This window comes from Oreochromis niloticus, linkage group LG10 (genome assembly GCF_001858045.2).
Source record: "Oreochromis niloticus isolate F11D_XX linkage group LG10, O_niloticus_UMD_NMBU, whole genome shotgun sequence".
Lineage (NCBI taxonomy): Eukaryota > Metazoa > Chordata > Actinopteri > Cichliformes > Cichlidae > Oreochromis > Oreochromis niloticus.
In genome coordinates this window covers 24,702,607-24,715,133 of record NC_031975.2, presented here as the reverse complement: position 1 = coordinate 24,715,133, position 12,527 = coordinate 24,702,607, and the positions used below count along the sequence as shown (strand labels likewise).

Genomic DNA, 12,527 nt, shown 5'->3' with positions numbered 1-12,527 from the left:
TTTGTTTTGCTGCTCCATAATTTTTTCACCTGCGGTATTTGCATTCGCTACAGACGTCACCAAATCAGGAGTAAAAATACCAGAACAATACTGTAAGAAAGGTTAGAGGACAAATATTTAGGAACCACAAGCTTGACATGTGACTAAATGTAGTTAGTTTGGCTTTTTTCCCTCTCTCTCTCTCTCTCTCTCTCTGCGTTTACTTCCTTTATTATCTATTTCTCCCAGTGACGCCACCTCACTGTCATATATAGTAGTTAGAGCCTTGGAGTTAACTCATAAAACTGTTTTATGTTCCTGAAAGTAGGTGGTGTCGTAGTTACTATAGTTACTGATAGTTAATTAGGACTAATAGAAACCAAATACACTGTAACAGGCTTTCAGTATGATCAGTGATAGAAAAATACATATGACCTAATGGGCTAAACATGCATTTCAGCTTTAAACTTCATACTCCTAAGCTGTCTGAATAAACTACAGTCATAATCATGCTAGCATCTGTTAACAGATACAAAGACTGATTTGCCATTATAGACTATAAATGCATTGTGCAGAATATATTTGTTGCAAGTTGATTTTTACATTTAAGCATTTACAATAGACTCCAGTGCTGAAGTTGCTGCTGCCTGAAAGTGGAATGGAGGGAAAAGTTGACTTACATTTGCTTTGTCCGACTATAAATATTCTATATTGAACATGTGAATGTGGAGCATAACCTAGTTGCAGTGATTTGTGGATTAAATGACTCTTCAAGCTGAGCAGCTCTGGGAAACTTAACCCAAGAGGTGCCTGCACATCATCATCCTGTCATCCTACACCTCTGTGACATTAGAGGTCTGAAAGGTAGTACAAGTCAGAACACTGGACACATTGATTGGTGGAGTCTGACACTATTACACCCACCCACTTGAAGACACACACACACACACACACATACACACACACACACACACACACACACCCTAGCAGTCTGGGTGCTCTGAGCCTACTGCTTTAATGGAATGAACCGTCTTTTATAGGCAGCAAAGAGTTCCCCACTGCTAAGGCCCTAAGTGCAGATGGTTTATTGAGACACTGTAAAAGCCATGGAACCTCATGAGGCAACACCTCCTGCACACATTCACAAAACCCCAAATTTGTGTTAATGTTGGCCCAAGGATGGAGCATTTGTCCAGAACTCTGTTTATAATGGGACACGCTGAATTTTCTACTTAGCACCACCTTTATCGCTAACAACCACGCTGACAGAAACGGAGAAAAAGAGTGAGAGATAGATGTGTGTTTGAGATTTTGTGATCACAATTACTTCCTGAATAAAGCAGGGCCTCTTGTTTAAAAAGGAATCTTTTTTTTTAATTAGAAGAAAGTAGCAGAGTATAAGTAAAGTCTTCTAACGGGTTCTTTTGTAGACACTGAAGTAATATTTGAATAGATTTCCAACAGAAAGCAGTTTTATCAACAGGTTAATAAAAACTTACAATTTGTACCCATTATCATGAGGTGAAAACTCTGCTGATAGGAGATCAAATGGAAAAAAAAGAGAGAGACGACTGAAAACTCTAGGAAGAACCACATACTCCACCTTGAGAACGGCAACTGAGCGGAAGATGTGGGCAGTGTATTTTTAGCAACTGTGGCAGCAAGTGCACAAACTTTTTTTTCTTCTTCTTTCTTTCTCTTTTTTCCTCTTTCCATGCGAGGCAGCCTTGACGCACGACATCAACCTGTACTGTTACACACATCAGTGTTGATTCATAGCCGCTTTGGTCTGGCGTAAAAGGCAAGACGAGCGCTTCTGTCGAGACGGGCGACGGTTAGGGAAGAGACAGCGCTGAGGCAAAGCTTCTTTGATAGTTTTTGTTGTCTTTTTTTATTTTTTGCACTTTTTCAGTTTTTTTTTTCTCCTACACCTCCGCCTCCACCGTTTGACTTTCAAGGCTTTTTCTCGGTCTGACACCACGTCTGGATTTTTTTTTTTGGTCGTGTTTCTCTGTAATGATGACACTTTACAAAGTCCCAAAACCCTTAACCTCAGCCCCTCCACCCTTCCTCCTCCTCCTCCTCCTCCACCGCTGCCGCCATCATCCTTCAGCTCGCTTCAGAAAAGGCAGAATATCAGGGAGATGAAGCAAGAGAGTGGAGAGGCTTTTTGGGATGCACAGCGTGTCGTGGATGTGGAGCATTTCAGACATTGCTGCTGTTGCTGCTGCTGCCTCCTCCCTCCCCTCTGCTTTCCACTCTGTCTCTCACTCTCTGCCTGTCTGTCTGCCCGCCCGTCTGTCTGTCTCTCTGTGCTTGTTGTACGGAGGACTTGGCAGCTCGCCAGTCTGGGCTGCCTGCCACCGCTGAGGGTACAGTATGTACAGTCTACCTTGTGCCAGCTATTTATTTTTTTCTTCTCGTCTTGTTCTGTCTCAGTCCGTTCCACGTTGTTGTTTTCTTTTCTTTTTTTCTTTTTTTAATCTCCGCCTGACGTTTACTGTTTGACAGCCTTTGCTGAGCCAAAGCCTGCAGATGGAAGTTCGAACAGGGTGGGGAACTCTGACTCAGCCACTTTTGGGTGCATTTAAAGAACCATAATGTTATTGTTCATGAAATTGTAGCAACACCTTTTATAGTATCAGTGCCTCAACTTAAAAGTACTGCTGAACTTTTGCAGTAAATTAGTTCGTCAATAGACCATCAATGTATTAAAACTGTCATCTGATATGTGGCCACCAGTGAGCCTGAGATTCTTGGACTCAGTGGTCTCTTAAAAAACTTATTTACCTACATTTACTCACATGCATCCGATTCTACTGTGTCGCATTAACTAAAATGTGCAATTAGAAAAAATCAGATTCATACTTTCATTCATCAACTGCCCATTTCTGGTTTCAGTGATTGTTACAGTTTTAGATTAAAATGATTTTTCTTTATTTTTAATACATTCAGTTTTGTTTTGTTTTTTTCATTGATAACTGGTTGATTTTACTGCAAAGCTAAATTAATTAGCTTTCACATTTGATTTATGTATTTCTTATAAATTATGTTACATTTAAAAAAAAAAGTATCAGCATCAGTAGCAGTGGAGAAAATGCAATACAGTGGTGCGCTGCAGTTTCTTTAAACAGGTACGCTCATTTAAAAATGGTATCGTTTCAACTAATTACCCCTCAAAAAAACATGACGGTGAAAAAGCATTGTTTCAACCATATCAAAAATAGTCTGACTTTCAGACAGTACCCAGTTGTGCGCGCATGTGCATGTGTGAGTATTGTCGCTCACCAACCAAGACCAGACCAGACTGATATGATTCACAGTTTGTTTTCCAAGTGAGATTGCAGTATAATAACATTACCAGTAAGACTCTTCCTGAGCACCCATATTGTCATCTCTGTTACCACCAACTTTTCATCTCACTGCCTTTATAGCTTATGAAACTTAATCTTCACTTTACGTTATGTGTACATAGTAGAGAGCTCCTGGATTAGCCGGCCGAGTATGTGTATGAGAGAGAGAGGGGAAGAAAGACTTGATGCACATCGTAAAAAAAAATCCATCTTTATTTAACCAGTAGCTGTCTGTCAAGTGTTTTGCTAAAGGGCACAATGTGAAGATGTATGAATGGAGAGATGGTATCAGTAATATGTTGCTTGCTAGTAAAAGAATCAGGAAATCTACGCTGCATGTTTACTTCTTGTACGTGCCTGTTGCCACTGTCTGTTTCCTTTAAATCAGTGTTTATCCATGATTACGATACAGTATGTAGTCTTTTTGTTAACAGAAAATGGAGGTCTTTCAGGTTAAATTTGTTTTCGCCATTTCTCAACTTGAATCTATTATGGTACTTCATGGAAGAGAACTACATAGCGTACACTACACTATGTATTTACTAGTTATCTTCCAACAGAGCAGTGTCTTCAATCAAACACAGTATGTTGTGCACTTATTGGAATTGGGATAATTGCATTTGGCTGTGATTGACACGCCAGCTGCTGCTTTATGTAAATATTTACAACTTGTCCAGCCTCCGACTACACATTTTAAAGGCTTCTGTGTTAAAGATGACAATTTAATACTAACAAACATCAAACAGTAGCGCCATACAGTGCCTGAAAAAAAATGTATCACTGTTAGCTAGCTATCTGGAATTAGCATCTTCCCCTATGTAGCCAAAATAAAAACAATTGAGTGGTGTTTTTGACACCACTCAATTGTTTTTGACTGTTATGAGTTATGACTGTTATGAGTACACCATCTGGACACAGGTAGCTGTTCTTGCCAGTATTTATTTACTCAAAATAGCAAGTGTGATGGAACTATAGAGTTTGAGTCATGGCTAATATTTCTAGTGTTTCTTCATGTTAGCTCATTAGATGAACAGGCAGAACTCGCTTTCCCAGTCGAGTTTAGTTGAGTCAGTTATTTTAGTTGTTTACCAGTTGCTGTGGTGAATACAGTTTGAGCAACCACTTAAAATTCTCCTTTCACTAATTATAAAGAAGGGGAAAATAACTTTTTGCCATGAATTAATGTGCAGATAACTCCAAACCCCTCTATCTTCTTCAAAAGTGATGTCCTGAGAAGTCTGGTGATTTTTTTTTTATAAAAATCATTAGAACATTCAGAAATAATCTTACTAAAATAAATATTGTTTTAGTTCTTATAACTGGAACAGATGTTTATTACTTAAACAGTGGAAACTTTTGAACCCTAAGCACAAAATGATGATATTAAAAACACTTGACAGTATTTTGCTTTAGTGTGAATTCAATAGCTCAATATGCACTTAGTTTTTGACACGCTGTCAGAAACTTTGTGGAGATGAACCAACACAGTATTTGGTGTTTGCCCTTTGTGCAAGATTCTAAGAGTTCTTGCAGTACTACAAAATAACGAGCACGAAATAATGAACTTTTTTATATGGAACTAGTTCTGATACAGCTGGTGTTTACCCATCACGCTCTCGAGCTTAATTACAGTTTACCCACAAACACATATTATCTCAGAGCATCCGCATTATTGATGGAAACATAACTTTACATGATAATCTCTTGGCATTTTGGGGTCATGTGTTCTCATTGTGTGGTGTGTCACACTGGCCTCATCAGTTTGGTATGCTTGTGTTTGGCTTGTGCATTAGTCAGCCTGTACAGCCAATACAGTGTTATTTCCCGTGTGAGGTTTACTGTTTAGAAATGTGTTTCTAACCAGCCTGAAGGGAATTTATCTTTTGTTGGTTGATCTTTTAGGGTTGCGTGCAGAATAAGAAAAGCAGTGTTTTGTGTTTATCACATAAAGCCAATGTGTGGAGAAATTGACGATATGACATGATGAAGCTGCCCAAGTGGTAATGGAATGATGTTGTATGAAACTGGAAAAAGTCTATTTACTGCATTATTCAGATGCTTGACCGTTTGTTTTTTTTTAAACAGAAGTAATAGATGAAAGAATAACCATGTAAATGTCTGTTTTAAATACCTTGCTCTGCAGCTCATTGGATTAGGACAGTACACATTAACATTGCAGAAAAATTTGGCAGAGTTATTCAAAACACTAGTTTTCCTGTTGTCCTTGACCAGCTGTTTAAGTTGGCTCCCTTAAATTGAAAGCTTTGTTCCAAGCCGATCCCAATCTGAGTGTGGGAGTAAGATGCCCACGTAAATGTCTAGAACATTTAGGTGAGGAAAAATGCAAAGAATTTGGATATGAATGCGGCGAGGCGGGAGGGCTGCTTTCCCATTGCTCTTTGTCTGTGTTTCTATCTCCGTGGCGTTTGGTTGTTTGGCAGTCAACTGGTCGGCTGTTTTGGCTTTGTGCCGGTTCTTCCCTCAGAGTGATGACGACATATTTGTGCCGGCAGGTCTGGATGTTCTGCCAGCATTCCAGCATTTATGATCGCTCGCAGATGTGAGTCCAGGAACACACTGTACTGTACCCAAACCCAGAAATTAATGAAACTTGACTGCCTTCCAGGCCAAAAATTCCTAAATGTGTATGTGTCTGACTGTGTGTGTATGCATGAGTGAGAAGAGAGACAGGAGACACAAGGGAGGGAGGGGTGGCAGGGGGGGAAGTGCTATTAAAAGCAAGTAGCAGGAAAAGAAGTAGTTCAGGAAAAAAACAAAAGTATGGCCCAAAGTGTCAAGCTTTTTGCATGTACATTTTTCTTTTACCACAGCTGATGTTCTGTCCTGCATGCACACACACAAATGCATGCACACACACATTGTTTTCTCGGGTGGGTTAACACAAGATGACAGACAAAGCAAACAGCAGTAGCTTATTCTGTAGTGCCATAACATTACTCCTGTGCAACTTAAAACTTCCCCTGCAATTCTTGCAATACTTCCCCCGACCTGTTGATTTACTGTTCCAAGCACGACTGGGATTATGCAGCTGGAGAAATCTCAGCTGGGTTATATTACATGAGAGGGCACATGGGGGACAGGCAGAAGGTGACACAGCACAGGGGTCTACTTGGAATACTATAGCATCAGGCGCTGCTGTCAGTATTTTTTATTTCCCTTCCAGGGGCAGGGGAGGGGAGTATCAGAAAGGAGAACTTGTTAGACCACTGTCACGAGCAAATGTGGCTTCATTAAAAACGTGTTGGTCTGTGCAGCTGCGATCCTTAGTGAGAACTCGGTGTACCTGTGCTCTCTGGGCTTCTTGGAAAGGCAGTGGTTTAAAGAAATAAATCATAAAAATAGCCTGGCTGAACAGAATAAGAGATGATCCTTTTTGATAACCTGGCCAGTTGGCAGCTCTGTGTCTGGAACCTCCCTTAAAGTCAATAGCCAGTGCCTTAAATGTCATTTTAGTCAGCGTAGCCTTACCTGACACCTGTAGCTGTCTTCCTGGAAGCAATTGACAGGGTATTACCCGTATCGCTTACTTCCATGAGTGTCTCATGCCTAATAATACGTTTTGTATTACGATATGTTTTCCAACAGAGCTGGAAATTATATTGCAAAGCAATATAATTAATGCTCTGGTATAAACATAGGTGGTATGTAGGCATGTGGAGCATTTTTGCATCAGACTTGATGATATGAAATTCTGTCCTCATGTTTATCCTCTAGTTAGGTTTTTTTTGTGCATAGAATAACTTGTGTTGTTTGTTCAGTCCAAACCTTTTACGCTACTATTTCAACTTTAGATATTTAGACTTGCAAAATATTTTTTCAGTTTTTCTATTTTACTCTTCACTCCTTCCCAAAAAAAAACTTACCACAGAAAAAATAGCACCCTCTTCCAATTTTGTCATTCTGGCAGAACTGTATAGCAGAACTGTAAAAACAGATTTGCAACTGGAAAAGGCTGCCAGTCTTCTTTTGACAGTTGTTCTTTCTGCCAAAGAAGTCTCAATAGTAATTTGTCTAACAAGTTAAATATGAATATCTTTTCAAACTGCCTATCATTTTACAGTTATATACAGTGATGCAAATGTTTGAAAACTCCTAACTGTAAGTAAAGCAAGAAGATGGTTTTAAGTCAAATAGGCGCACTTGTTGAAATTACAATACTCACTTAAGGTAAGGTGGTACTGTGCAGATTTGTTTTTGTGTGTCCTCACAAATAACCACCAGTGAAGAAGCAGTTGCAGCGTATTAGCTCGTAATATAATGACTATGTTACTTCAGAGAGCTCTGGTATAGGTTACTCCTAAAGCCCGTCATTCAAAAAAGTTGGACAAGAAGTTAAAAGTTGACTTTTCAGCCCTCTCTATTTTCAGAAAGGAAGAAAAAAACATGAGGACTTGATCTTATTCCTTTTATTACAGGGATATTGCAGCTTTAAATCCTTTTGGTTGCTAAGTAGCGAGTGCCCCTGTGCTCCCTTAATGGGCCTGATTTGGTATTCCGCTCTGATGCCAAGTCTTATTTTTGTATGCGAGACAAAGTGTTTTGATGGTAAGTGATTGCTGAAATGTCTGTGTCTACCAAAGGCTGTTTTTTTTTTTCTTCTTTTCTTTTTTTTTTCTTTTTTTTTGGTTGAGAGTGAGAGTTTTATGGCCTCTCACAGTACAGTACACTGTGTGCCTTCTGCTCAAAACAAGAACACAGTCGATTGAATTTTGGATTCGCTTCATCATCCCTCCCTCCTCCCAGCAGCTTTGTTGTCAGCGAGCAGCATGTGTGTGTGTGTATGTGTCTAAGGGAGAGATGTGAGTGCTCTGTCTATCTGTGTGTGTGTGTGTGTGTGTGTGTGTGTGTGTGGTAAAAGTCAATTATTGCAAAAGGCTGCCAATTAATTTGCTCTCCTGGAAATTCAAATGATACTGTAGAATGCACATAAACACACATGCAAATCAAGCACGCGCGCACACTCACATGCACACAAACATGTGGTGAGCTACACATACATGCATGTGCGCGCACACACACACACGCACAGTGCTCACCATTAAGTCAAAAGGAGGGAGAAGATACAGAGGCTGCAGACATTTGTTTGCTCCAGAGTGTGATGTTAAATTAGGTCGTCGGTGTGTGTGTATGTGTGTTTGGTGAGCTCTTACTGGCTGAATAGTGAGCATTGCTCAAGGGGGCTAAAGCAGGATCAGGTGGAATTTCTCAGTCTAGTTTCCAGGTATTCTGAGAGTGTCTTTTTTTAGGCAAAGGGTCCTTCAGACTGTCTTGGGGCATTTGGATGACAGAGTGGCGGAGCTGATTGAATCCTCAGTGGTACTTATCTGGACACAATAAGTCTTCACTTTAAGCTTCTCGCCTAACATTATCATCATCGTCATCATCATAAAAAATGTAGTATTTTATATATATATATATATACTCTTAAAATCCCCAGTAATGCAAAATGTAGTCCACTGGGGTTAAAAAAAGAAAAAGATGTGTAGAAAAGTAGTAAAACTCCTCTTTGAAAAACCAGATTCTTTTACTCTGTGATTTGAATTTGGTGCTACAAATGCTACATACCGCACTATGAACCGTGCATAACGAGAAATGCAGTGGCAATAGCTTCCTGTCTGGTAGAATCAAAACAAAAGGATGACCAAGTCAAACCAAAATTGACCAAGAAAAGCTTTCAGTTATGTAAAAACTTAAAAGTGTGTATTTGAGAGTGTGTATATGTGGCACTGGCAAGGTCCAGTTGTGCACTTCTGAATAGCAATTAGTGGTATTTGCCACATTTGGACGAGGTTCTGCTATGTGTGTCTGGCCTGCACATGTTGATATAAACCCAGTTAGATTTTTATTTTCGTTTTTATCTTTGTCTTTGATATGTAATTATTCTTGGCCAAATTATTCACAAGGATCGTTAAGTTCCTGACTTCTTGCACGTTGTATCATAGTAGGCCTTCATGTATGTAATGGTCATTTGAGATGTGTGTGTGTGTGTGTGCGTGCGTGAGTGTGTGTGTGTGTGAGTGAAAGCGAGGGGGCTCTTAAAGGATTCCCAAATGCATTACAAACACCCCACTCCCACAAGAAAAGAGGGGGGAAAAAAAGCAGAGGCAGTGATGAGAGGTTGGTTGTACGAGGGGTGGGGGGGAGATAAGGTTGTGAGAGCAGGAGGCTAAATTTAAATCGTAATTGGCCGACTTCCACAAGCTTGTGGGCATTTTAATGAGTCATAATAACTTCATTTAAAACCAGCTGAGCAGAAAATAGATTGGAGAGGAGCCTGTGGCTAGTATGGATTTGTGTTGCTTTGTGCGAGTGTGCGCGCAGGCATGGGTGTATTGAGCTCGACTGTAAAACCTACAAACATGCACGTACACACGCTTGTGCACACAGACAAGGATACACACTCACACACACATACGTACACATCCCAGTGCAGAAAGTAACCGGCGCGACATTTACACAGGACAGCTCACAGGACAGCGCCAAGCTCCTTTTCACGCGGTGTTTGTTTGTGTGTCGATAGACTGTAACGACACGATCGATGCATTTGTAATGCGGTGACCATGACGTTGTTTGCCACATACTAACTCTACGGTTCCAAATAATTCTCTCCACCTAATAGTCAAATTGTGTTGAGTGTGAGGATGGAAACAATCTGCAGAAGAGAAAAAAAAATGCGATGGAAGATTTGAGTCTATGAAGCCTTTTTCGGCAGAAAACACAAGCTCAAAGGAAGAACATGTATGACTGCTGTTAGAGCCCATCAATTTAAATATATTTATAAAATATGTTGTAACTTTTCTATGCAAGTTTCAAAAAAGTTTCTATGTTATAGTTGCTGTAGGACTCATTTAAAACCAAAAATCAGATTCAGTCATTAAATTTAGTCTCTGCTCAGGTTGTGTGTAGTTAAAACAGGCCTAATAGTCTATTGTATGACCACAGACTTTTAGTCATGTGTGCTAATATCCAAGCATGAAATGTGCTTTATGTCTAAGGGTGGTATGTCATGTAAACTGCCTGTGGTGAGTGCTGCTGAAACTCTGTAGCTGTCAGCCAGCTGAACACTTGCTGTCGTATCAAATCAGAGCTTGCTCTGACAACCCTCTCTGTGTATTGTTACCATCATCTTCTCACAAGCTGGATAGGGAGTCACACCTGGAAGTGAAGTGAGAGTTATCCATGAGATAGACGGCGTGTGACCAATTCCTGCCGGGGGCGGGGGTAAAATCGTTGTTCTCGTTTCAAAAATGCCTCAGATTGCTTCAGCATTATGTCCAACAGTAAAACATTGTTCCTGTAATGATATAACAGTGTGTCATACATTCACGCTGGCTATTAGATTTTCACTAGCACTTGTCGCACTTTCTCTAATGAGCCCCTGGTATGCACTGACATCGGCAGAAATGGAAGTTAGCCAATCAAATTTGACAGCTCCTTCATTGTGTCATGACAGTGTGTGTAATTAGGCAGGTTTCACGTCAGCGTAGACAGTCACACTCTCTGTTCGCATGTCCTGCCCAGTTGTTCTTCTCTTAGATTATCATCACGGCTGTGCCTCATATCGAGGCGGTTTTTAAGGGATTGGCGTTTCTGGGGCCAGACAAATGCTTTTTGTGTGTGTGTGTGTGTGTGTGTGTGTGTGTGTGTGTGCGCGTGCGTGTGTCTTGACCTCGCCATGTGACAGTCTCATGAATTATGCAAGTGTCATTGTCTTTGCCCACTTCACACAGCATCCAGGCTGCGCACCGTTTAAATTTTGCTGTTTAATTTTACCCGCTTTTATATTATTAAATCAAATCCATCAGTGCTGTTTTACTTTTTGACGGCTGGCTCCAAATTTGCTTTATATTCCCAAAAAAGGAAAAGAGTTTGTAAATTTGGATGAGATGTTTTAAAGACTTTTTTCTTTTGCAAAGCATCAAAATTCTGTTACAGCCTCAACTGAGAAAGCTGAGTGAGGGGTTTGTTTGTGACACAAACGGTAATAAAAGTAAATATTCTCTCAGGCGCGACCTTTTATTGCATTATGTAAGTTGGCCAATAGCTCTGGGAAACTTTTTAGATCAATTTCGCAGCACAGATTAGAAAGCTATGAATCCCATTTATGGAAGAGCTCCCTCATGAAATGCTCTTTGAAACTTTTATATTTTCGGATGAAGAGAGAATGAACCCGGCTAAGCAAAGATCTGCCGACGGCACTTTCATGTGGGGGGAAGAAAGAAAGCAAGAGAAAGTGAAAGGAGACGGAGCGAGCGAGGCAGAGGGAAAAGATAAAAGCACTCCCAAAGCCATCTGGAAGTAGCCAGGACACACAAGGATTGCTTTTATGCTACTAATTCCACTGGGAGGTGCGACATAAAAGCAAAGCATGGATATTGTGTTATAACTGTTGAAAACAAGCGAGTGGTCACAGAATACTAATACGACTGGTCAGAAGGAAAAGCAGTTCAATCCGGGAGTAAACAGGCTTTTGGTTGGATGCCCCCCTCCACCATGCCCCCGAGGATTTCAGGGGGGCTTAGGTGGTACAGAGTATATTGATTTGGAACTATTAGTCCAGTGTCTTATAGACCGATTCGGAAACAATTTGCACAGACTTTTAGGCACCGCCATATCTATAACAGCCTATATTATATGTCTGTCTTATACGAGTTGTGCTTTAAATTCTGATTTAAATATATAAGTCTTCAGGTTTTCAACATATCAAATAGACAAAGATGCCAGTCGATCCAGAGCTCACAACATTATTGTCCGTTATCTTTCTCTTCTTAGCTCAAACAGAATGGTGAACTGTCTCCTGCCTGAACTGCCTGACGCCAAAGCAGGCAGGACTGGAACTTTTAGAATAATAAACTCTTGGAGAACTAAAGGCTGCCATGATCTGTGCGAGCATGCCACAGACAACAAAATAAATACAACACAACAGAAACAACGTTATCCTGACAGCACTGTTTGTCCAGTTATGCCTCTGGCAGTCTGTGTGATATGACATTGCGCTGCTGCTTCTGATTACCTTGTAATGTCTGCATCCATTGGCCCAAAACATCTTTGGCTTACACAATGGTTTTAAAAAGGAATTGCGTCGAAGTGTTCCCAGCCAAGACATTATCACCAGCAACCTGTTTTACAGTCGTTGTACACAGAAAAGCATATTGATGAACAAGGGAGCCACGC

The 12,527-nt window shown here is 40.4% G+C and overlaps 1 protein-coding gene across 1 annotated transcript in view; it reads left to right on the top strand.

The window, feature by feature from the left end:
* The window catches only part of zbtb16a (zinc finger and BTB domain containing 16a), a 140,376-nt gene that overhangs the window by 56,460 nt on the left and 71,389 nt on the right, over positions 1-12,527 (top strand). The window lies entirely within an intron of this gene.